Consider the following 11171-nt stretch of genomic DNA (forward strand, 5'->3'; position numbering starts at 1 on the left):
ATATGGAGACAATTTGACATAATTATGTAAGCAATTGTAGTTTCAATTTCAGTGGTTTTAAATATTTAATTTTTTGCCAGGCAATTTAATTTATTAAGTTCTGTAGTTCCGTTTATTTTTTACTTGTCCTCCATGTTATGAACTAATATTACTGCTGAATGATGATAAATGTGGGGGTAATGGGTCTTCCGGGGAGAATCGGGTGGGTTCGAATCCCACTGGGGCTGACCTACTAGGTGAGTCACACTAGTACCACTACGGAAGAAAAAGAAAAGGAATACGTAGTAATAGAAAACCGTTCTTGTAAGCTTTTCATTTTATTTTAACTAAAGAGGATGAACTTTCGTATTTTGTTATGGTTGTTTATAAATCTTGATATATGTGAATAACTCATGTATTAATGTTTTTATTTATTTCTGAAGACACGATGTATAGTACTGGTTGATTATTTGTTCCTGTAAATTTCTTCTTTTTTTGGGCAGCAAGCACAACGTTTTTAAATGTCAGGAGACATTTACACTTAGGGAAGGAGTATGTGACCCAGGTGTGTGTTTGTCATGAGTGAGCGAGTGATCGATCAGCGCACGAGGCGCATGAAAAGGACGATACCGTCGAGCGCTATGCACTTAATAAATCCTCTAAGTGCTCGTCGTATAGTCTCTGGACTAACGACTCCTTTCAGTAGTCTACGCGTATTATGACGAATGCAATTCGCGAGAATTGTGGTATCTGGATGGTTAGGGTCTTCGTATCTGGTAAGTTGTCGTTTTTATATTTTCATGTTGCTATATATTGAAATACCTACGTGCGGGTTGTGTATCGTATTTGTTATGTTCTGTTTTAGTATCGTATATTAAGTATTTGTTCTGTTTCACTGTAGGATTTTTCCTAATTTTCTTTTGTCTTGTATCGTTGACGATAAATAAACCCCACGACCCGAGGGTGTTGTGTTACAACGCCCAGCTCACATATGTGCTGTTATGTGTGGGTGATGGTAATTAAGATTTTGTGTTTATCTGTTGGTGTTGGTGTTGTTGTTGTTGTGGGGTTTAACGCCATTTTTCAGCACACGATAGGCTATACATGGCGGCCAGTATTAATGGTGGAGGAAGAAACCGGAATAAACTCCGAAAAGAACCACCGACCCACGAGAAGCTACTGGCAAGCTTTCTCACATAGATGTCGTTATTGGTTAGTGAAATGTTGTGTTTGTCGTACGTGTGGGTGCTGGTCTGTAAGACCGTGTCGGTCAGTGTGGAAACTGATGAGGAAGACAGTGTGTTGCTCAGAAGGTATGTCTTGAATAGTAACCATCATCATGTAAGATTTCTCTTATATCCATAATGCCATCGAAAGTTGAAACCCATGTATTTAACATTACCCTTTACCTTGATCCCAGACGATTCCATAATGGTAAATCCAATAAGCTAATGTTAAATTATCCCGTTGTCCCCATAATCTATTTTCAAGATTTTGTCTATAATGTTTATTCATGTTGTTCCTATTCTCTCATTTTTGTCCCCATGTCATCCTCCTTCCCATCATTACTATTCTGACGTTAACCTTTTTATAATGGTAAATCGTGCATGAATTGAGTAATATTGACCCTTCTCAATGACACCATTAGTAGATGATTTTCTGTACAGCTTACATGGAACGTTGACATGTTGTCCGTTTATCCTGTTAAAAGGCTAGCAAAGTTTTCTTCATGCAAGAAGGCATTATGAGGGGTTATTAGCACACAGAACTATAATAAACAAGGTTATTTCAACCACCAAACATATACAATAGTCGATTATTTTAGTAGCAAACCACTATGGCTGCCGATGTTATATGGTGAGAAGGCTTTATATCAGTATCAATAAATCAAAGGGAGAAAAAATTTCACCTCAGTTGCGATACCACCTTTATCGCCACAGAGTCGTTATCACTTTTGGAACTACTTTCGTTTCTCACGTAGGAAATATATCAGCCCTACGTATGATATTTCCATATTAATTCATATATATTTCCATATTAATTCATATTTCTCCCTTAGTCTTCTTTTTGCTCAGTCTATTTATCTGCATTATGGTTGAACACATCTTAAAAATGAGTCAGGATTGTAGACGCTCTAGTATACATTTTTCTAATCAATGCAACGGCTCCGTCAGGAGACGCATAATAACGAACTTTGAAAAACGAAATATAGCCTTCAAGTATCAACATTGAAAAATTAGATCCATATGAATCATGCGACTTTTCAGTGACTGAATATATACTATCTGTTGCTATTCCATATATTCTTTGTCACCCATACAGTATCTTATACCCGTTACACTATACTACAAACAGAACACATTTGTTAGGAAGAATACTCTTGAATAAAAACAGCAATATATTTTTTTAAAGAGCCAATGTTATCTCTCTCCAGTCATAATGATGTTTCAAAACAATGGAGAAATTGGGCATTGATGAATTTTATTTTTGAACCGAAATTAAGTGACAAAAGAAATTAGGATGCAGATTATCCTTTCAAATTAGACGGCAAGCTCCCAAAAATGCACGTTTTAATTCTGAAATAAAAAAAGAACCAAATCGTTATGTAAATTCACAATCATTAAAATCTTTTGTTCAAAGATGCTACGCTCTGATGTATGTCGGGTATGGCCTCTCTGTGGTGTTTGCAAAGTACTCCATCCCAAGAATGTTAAATTTATCAATCAGCGCAAGAAATGTGTTAAGGAAAATATTCATTTATTAGACAAATAAAAGTTGAAATTGTATTACCTCGCTTTTATCGACTGAGAAATACACCCGTTAATCGCACTAAGCACATAATATACATAAGAGTTGAGAGTTTTTGGATTTAAACATCGTATATAATACAAACAATTTTATTTTACCTTGTGGCAGAGATAAAGAAATACTTCACTCTTGAAGCGGATACATTGTGTATTGTCGAGAATGGCGAAGCCAAGTTTTCATTTCACGAGTGAAATATTTCCTTATATCTACCCAAAAAACTTAAATATTCCCTGTATTTTACAGTTTCCTCGGGACACAGACATTGTCCAAGAGATATTCTATTTATCGTGGACAGTTCTGACAGTATGGGCTCAGGAAACTTCGATCTGGTAAAGAAATTCGTTGCGAGCGTGATAAACGATCTGAACATCGGTGTATCGGAAAGCCAAGTAGCTGTGTTGACGTTCAGCTGGAATCTGAACACGTATGATAACAAACAGGCGCTTATCAACGCTGTATAGGTCTAGGTACTAATACGTCTGGTGCGTTGAAATATGCTCGTACTGACGTCTTCACTTCGTTTACTGGAGACCGCCAAGGTTTTCCAAATATCGTTATCGTAGTGACGGACGGGCGTTCAAGGAATCCTGTACAAACCGCAACTGAGGCTACCGCTCTGCAGCGCTTTGCCAAGGTTATCGCTATCGGCATTGGTCAGACGTTGACAATAAAGAATTGCAAACAATAGTCACCGATCCTGATCAACAAAATGTTTTTCTGGTCAGAAACGTCAATGAGCTCCAAAATATACTGATACACATCGGGTCCGTAGCGTGCTAATTTGTGAGAACATGATAGAATTTCACTGAAATAAAGATCTTAGAAATGTACTTATTTCACTTTTTGAGCAAAAACCCATTTGGTAAGTACCTGTAGTGAAATCGCAACAACCATATCCCACCATTATTCTCTAACATATCAATATATAATGTTAAAGTAACGCAAATTCACCAATGTGAACTTCAATATCTGACCATGTTCAAGGCAATCACACTTTCTGTTACATTACATCAATATCTGACCATTTTCAAGGCAATCACACTTTTTGTTACATTACATCAATATCTGATCATTTTCAGGGCAATCACACTTTTTGTTACATTACATCAATATCTGACCATTTTCAAGGCAATCACACTTTCTGTTACATTACATCAGTATCTGATCATTTTCAAGGCAATCACACTTTTTGTTACATTACATCAATATCTGATCATTTTCAAGGCAATCACACTTTCTGTTACATTACATCAATATCTGACCATTTTCAAGGCAATCACACTTTTTGTTACATTACATCAATATCTGACCATTTTCAAGGCAATCAAACTTTCTGTTACATTACATCAATATCTGACCATTTTCAAGGCAATCACACTTTTTGTTACATTACATCAATATCTGATCATTTTCAAGGCAATCACACTTTCTGTTACATTACATCAATATCTGACCATTTTCAAGGCAATCACACTTTCTGTTACATTACATCAATATCTGACCATTTTCAAGGCAATCACACTTTCTGTTACATTATATCAATATCTGATCTTTTTCAAGGCAATCACTTTTTGTTACATTACATCAATATCTGACCATTTTCAAGGCAATCACACTCTGTTACATTACATCAATATCTGGCCATTTTCAAGGCAATCACACTTTTTGTTACATTACATCAATATCTGATCATTTTCAAGGCAATCACACTTTCTGTTACATTACATCAATATCTGACCATTTTCAAAGCAATCAAACTTTCTATTACATTACATTAATCTCTGACCATTTGACCATTTTCAAGGCAATCCATCTCCATATTACATTCAGATAGCAATGCCTAAAATGTTTATGCCATTTCACATGGAAATTGTTTTGTTCTTCGCGTTTCACTAGATTCTGTACAAAGTAGTTGTACATGCATTCTCGCAGCTCATGAGATAGATAATGAATTTGCTTCTCTAAATTTTCCATTTACGCGATTGATATTTGGCCCAACTAATCAGCATTTTTTGGATATATCATTGATAGTCCAATGGTTAAAACATCTATGTGATAAGGATAGAATTGCCTTTTTTATTAAAAAAAGAGGATTTGTAAACATTACAAACGTTAAACTTTATTAGTGTCCTTACGAACGTGTTGCTTTAATGTACATATATGCAACTATCATACGGTTAACTTGATAATGAAAATAAATTGTAGAAATATACATTTTACAGTTCGCTTGTAATAAAATGTTAGTGCTATAAAAATGTATTAAGTAGGAACAATATGACACATTTATTGGCACCTCTCCTAGTGGTGAAATTTTAGTGGTGTTCTAGGTCGTGCACCTTCGCTAGCCAATTTGTTCTCGCTACTTTTCATTCGTATTTCTTATGGTTATTACGTATTACTTACTAATTGTCTCACAATACTTACTAACGAACGTAACGGATAAGGAAATGAAAAGGGCCAGTCCAATGTATTGAATAAAATAACCAAGAAAGGGAAAATCTCATACTGTACTTCCAAACTTCCATCTCTGTCCATCATCCAAGAACTGAAACACAATTTACCAGGCTAGAAAACAATTAGCATATCGGAAAGTGTTTCTTTAATGGCAGAGAAGGGTAGACGACACGCTAGTCCCACCGAATAACAACTTAAACTTTTTGATCACATTTATGTCCAAAATATTGGAAAAAGGTCATTTAATTTGTATACGGTACGTACATGCAAAACGCAGAACACAATTTAACTAAAACATTGTTGCCCTGTGTATAAGTGTCGTCCAAATGATTTACAGAATCGACGATATAATCACAAATCCTTTAATTTTATTTAATCGTGTTTTTCCTTAAACTGGGTTATATGATAGCAGTATGAAAGTTTCAAAACCATACACTAGTTAGACAAGAAAAAAAATATGAAAGTTTTAAATGCCAAGATCTGCTGCATTGTAAACCAGGAATTTTCACTTCTTCTAAAGTTGAGTTACTTTTGAACACATCAAATTTAATGCACATTCACCATATCACGATGTCTCAACTCAGGCCCTATTGTTTATTATAGTCTTAATGTATTTCTTGAAACGAATAGATTTTAATATCTAACTCATTGCAAGGTTTGCAAGAATGAATTTTTCATCAAACACTTAAAATGCATCAGGTATTTAAAACGCAATCATAACATTTTGAATTCAGTAGGAAAGATAGTTGTTGTATCTCTAAAAAGAAAATTGCAAATTGTCGCAAATATGAATATTTCTGCCTTTTGTTCAAGATTATCAAGGTTCTCAAATGAACAGCAATAAAACTACATACTTAATATTCATCCTCTCTACATTTACTATTTCTGAGAAATTTTCCAGTATTATTAGATGTATCATAAGCAACAAATGTTGAATCCCACTTGGATGAAAAGTTTTAGAATGCTAGCAAATTGGAGCTGGAGTTCTATTAGTAAGTCGCCTATTGAAACCGGTTGATGGTTGAAGATTCTTAATGAAGAAAATTTGCTTTGTTATAGTAATACTATCCGAGATTAATATTCACGAATACCCATATTTTAGTAATAGTAGAAGCATTTATAAACCTTGGTTTAAGACGAATAGCAATACTAACAACTTTAAGCAATTCTACTGTTACATTAACATAATTATGAAAAAAATCATCGTGTAAATGGTCTTGAATTGAAAACTGTTTAGCCATGGGAAAGATTTTAGATTGTTGCTTAGTGTTATGTATATTGTGTACTTAGCTTTTATCCATGACTGTTTGTTGTAGTTTACTCTGACGATAACACTGGTCAACAGTGAAATCATTACTGACTTGAAAAGGCCCTAATCTGTAGTATTTTGGTGTGCCGAACACGAATATAACCGTGAAAAATTTGTATTGGCTCTCGTTTTCAAGATATTCATATACCTCATTTTCTATGTTTCACTGTGTAAATTTCTCCAGTAGGACTGCAGCAACATCCGGAATAATGATGTAACATTGCATAATACCATCATGCTCACATCATCCACAGTTGATTGCATCATTTTCTGATGCAATGCAATACTAATGCCATGCGGCTGCTGAAGTAAGTTGACATCAACAGTGTACTATACATGTGTAGGCCTATTATACTAATGCCAGGCGGCTGCTGAAGCTGACGTAAGCAGTGTACTATATAAAGCCCAATCAGATAGGTTCAGCATTTAAAATATTTTAGACGTTGTGCGAGACAGTTCAAGCTACTGTTACATAAAACTTATTATTTTATCTATTTACGTACAATAAAGAACAGTAATGCCTCGAAAGTGTGTTAATACCGCGGACAATTTTTGCTATATTTGTGGGGAAGTGACATTTGCCAACCAGAAGAAAAGTATCAATTCTCAAGTGAAGAAGGCATATCATCTTTACTTCGGATGCAAGGTTGGTGACCAAGACAAGCATTGGGCTCCGCATATATGCTGTGCTACATGTACAACACAGCTTTCACAGTGGTTGAATTGCAAAAGGTCATCAATGCCGTTTGCAGTCCCAATGGTGTGGAAAGAGCCAAGCAACCACCTAAATGACTGTTACTTCTGCTTGGTTCATCCTCTTTCCGGCGGAATAACGAAGCGAAAGAAGTCGAGAATAGTCTACCCAAACATTCCGTCTGCATTGAGACCAGTTCCACATGGTGAGGGACTTCCTATTCCAGAACCTCCAGCAGAATATTCTCTTGATTCATCTGACGAAGACAAAGGTGAGTCGACCTGTTCTTCTCCTGGTCCATCAGCATGCAGTGATCCAGATTTTCACTGTGGTGCATCATCAACCCCACACAGAATAACACAGGAAGAACTAAATGACCTGATTCGTGATTTGGACTTATCAAAGAACAAGGCAGAATTGCTAGGATCAAGACTCCAACAATGGAATCTTCTAGAAGAAGATGTCACAATTACTGCATATCGAAAGCGCCACCAGCAATTGGAGCCTTTCTTCAGAAAGGAAAGTAATCTGATATTCTGTTCCGATATTGAGGGCCTCATGAATGCTTTAAAAATCACTCATGACCCACAAGAATGGAGACTATTTGTGGACTCTTCGAAACTGAGTCTCAAGGCTGTGCTTTTGCACAATGGAAACATTCTTCCATCTATTCCAGTAGCGTATGCTGTCCACATGAAAGAGACATACGATAACTTAAGGCAGCTACTGAATTCCATTGAGTATAACAAGTACAGCTGGCACCTCTGTGGTGATTTGAAGGTAGTTGCCCTTTTAATGGGACTGCAGCAAGGATATACAAAATACATGTGTTTCTTATGCGAGTGGGATAGCCGAGCAAGGGAAATGCACTACATGAGGAAGGAATGGACTCACAGGCAGAATGTAGCCGTTGGAGAGAAGAATATCCAACACCCAGCTCTGGTTGAGGCTCAGAAAATCTTGCTACCACCCCTTCACATCAAACTAGGTTTGATGAAGAACTTCGTGAAAGCCATTGACCGGACTTTGCCAGCATTCCGATACCTGCATGAAAAATTCCCTCGACTCAGCGAAGCAAAGATTAAAGAGGGAGTTTTTGTGGGTCCTCAGATTCGAGAGCTTTCCAAAGATGACCGGTTCAACAACTTGCTGGAAGGTGACGCTTTTCGCCTAGTTTCTACAAACTTCCTCGGAAATGTTAGGGCAGAAAACTATAAGGAACTAGTAGAAGACATGTTGATGAAGTATAAGAAACTTGGCTGCAATATGTCTCTAAAGATTCACTTCCTTCATTCCCATTTGGATTTCTTTCCTAGCAACTGTGGTATTGTTAGTGATGAACACGGCGAACGTTTTCATCAAGATATCGCAACAATGGAACAAAGATACCAGGGAAAATGGTCCACTACAATGCTGGCTGACTACTGCTGGACACTCCTCAGAGATGCTCCCGAACAGCTGTACAAGAGACAGGCGAAGAAATCTAAGATGTAGTCAATGACTTGATTTTTTATAGGTAGGCTATTACAGTTGACCTTTTACTATTGGAATGCATTTCGTTATGTAAACATTAATTTCTTGCAGATTACAAAAAAACTAGAGCCAATTTTGCAATTTGACTGTCATATTCGTGTTCAGCACATACAAATTGATAAGAATTGACTAATTTTATTTCAGTAACATGACTTTTGTAAAAATTTGTTGTCCAGTGTAATTTGTAAACAACATGATTAGAGCGCTAACCTTTGTCTATGATTGTAGAATATACTTTGAGATAACAGTAATTTGTGAACATGTTGAAATGACCTTCTAACATAGAAGGCAACATATAACCCACCTTCTGATCATTTTACTGTGTCTTAGGTAGTTATATAAAGTAGTGGTAAAGTTTTTTTTTTATTCATTCCTATCTTAAGATCAGCCTGTGGAGTTAACTAATCTTGAGCTTATATATATAAGTATAGAGGAATTATTCAAATTATTCATTGTAATTGCATGATTCTCACAGACGTTTGGACTAAAACACTTTTGGGATTACTGTGAATTCGTTCAAAGACATTATAGATTATATCATTGTGATACATCAGGACTGTTTGTACATCAGCACATTCAATATTGGAATTCATGCATGTATGATGTTTATAAGCATATAAGTACATCCTGGCTGTATAGTACCAATTAAATTTAGGAATCCCATAAAAGACATACAGAGAAATGATAAAGGAAAATATGGTACAATCATTGCAATAAAAAGTCAAACGTCCAAGACTTTCAAAGCTGTAACATCATCACAGAGCACGAAACCCCTTAACGCCATTCTGTTGCTCTACCACTATCTTGCCTCATACTTCCTGCATTGCTAGATACAGATTCCAGTGTATCCATTTAATCTGCATGAAGTCTCCCACCTGTATGCTACCTTGTTGTTTGATTGTTGAAAAACAAAATCAAGAATGATAATAATCATATGTACTAATAATGTCATTTTACAAAAATCAAACAAGCCTGTTTCCAACCCAATCAGGATAGCAACTATATACCTGGAATCCTATGAATTTTCAGGGCATAAAGTTCGCGGCTAGACTGTGGCTTGAACCTGAAACCTTCTTAACACAGCCGAGTTTTACCACTTGAAAAAACTTGAGCAAAAAATTGAGCAGCGATTGTATCTTTAGTGACATATTTCTAAAACAAAAGGTGCAGTCGAATAAATAGAATAGTCTTTAGTCTACTAAACTTATGACGAAGAGTCATGGTCGGGAATATATCTTGCATAAAATTACAGTTATTTCGAGCAATGTGGATTTTCATGCTTCATAATTTAAATTGAGTGTACATATACATGTACGTATTGTTATCACCAGGCATGCGTCCTTGCATACGTCCATGTGTACGTTCCGTTCTTAGATTGTGATCACTAAGAAAAAATATTATAAATAGATATTACTTTCAAAAAGTAATACAGATTAAAATAGCAAGATTCAGTTCGACTTTGAATGTTGTCAATGATTAATATGCAAGGCTGTTGTACAGGTTCTCCTCAAACTTCTGTACGAAGAGATTTATCTCCCGTTTGCGTTTTGTACTTTCTGAAGGAATTGAGACTGAGCGTTAATAGATGGGCAATGTATAGCAATAAGATATCGATGTGTCTCAGCAACATTTGTCAGGGCAAAGCAAGGATATTTACAGCTGTTCGCATTGCTATGGGGAAGGGGTGAGGGTGGATATATCAAATACATTTAATGCAATGCATTTTTCTGTGTTATAGATGTACGTCTGTGCGTAAGCCTAAATACACCATTATTGGTGACATGTTTTGTCCTTCTTAATTCAGACTACTACGCGGAAGGATAGATCATTTATCACTGACTTCAGTAATTGTTAATTTGTCAGGATCAGTGAACACTGAATTCTTCCAGCTTTAAATGTCTGTTTTCAATGGTAACCTGCCTTCTTTCTTTTGAAGATTACAATGAAATATCAGTCCCTACAATTGTTCAGGAATAACGTCCTCAAAAAATCTAATGTCACGAACCATAAAAACAAGGCATTGATATTTTAACAATTGCACGAACCACGTCCTAAAAAACTGCAATAATAAGTTGGTATATTTATATCTTTGTAACAACATTTGTAAAAAAAATAAGTACCTTTATCACATTTAAAGAAAGGTAATAAACTGGCCTTTAATAATTTGCTGATAAAAGATGCTTAAAGAGTTTGAGAATAATCTACAACTGCGTGTGTTTAATAAAATAATACATAGAAAATCTGGTACTGGCGAAAGAAACAATATTCTCTAACATTTTGAAATAGGCTTGCACTTTGTCGCATGGACAGAGAAAAGGAACACTTGAAGAATAATTTTATTTAAGGTGTGGTCAATTACGACCTAAGTGGGATTATGATTCTTTTGAGTATTCA

This window comes from Sinohyriopsis cumingii, chromosome 12 (genome assembly GCF_028554795.1).
Source record: "Sinohyriopsis cumingii isolate HCF-2022 chromosome 12, ASM2855479v2, whole genome shotgun sequence".
Classification (NCBI taxonomy): Eukaryota; Metazoa; Mollusca; class Bivalvia; order Unionida; family Unionidae; genus Sinohyriopsis; species Sinohyriopsis cumingii.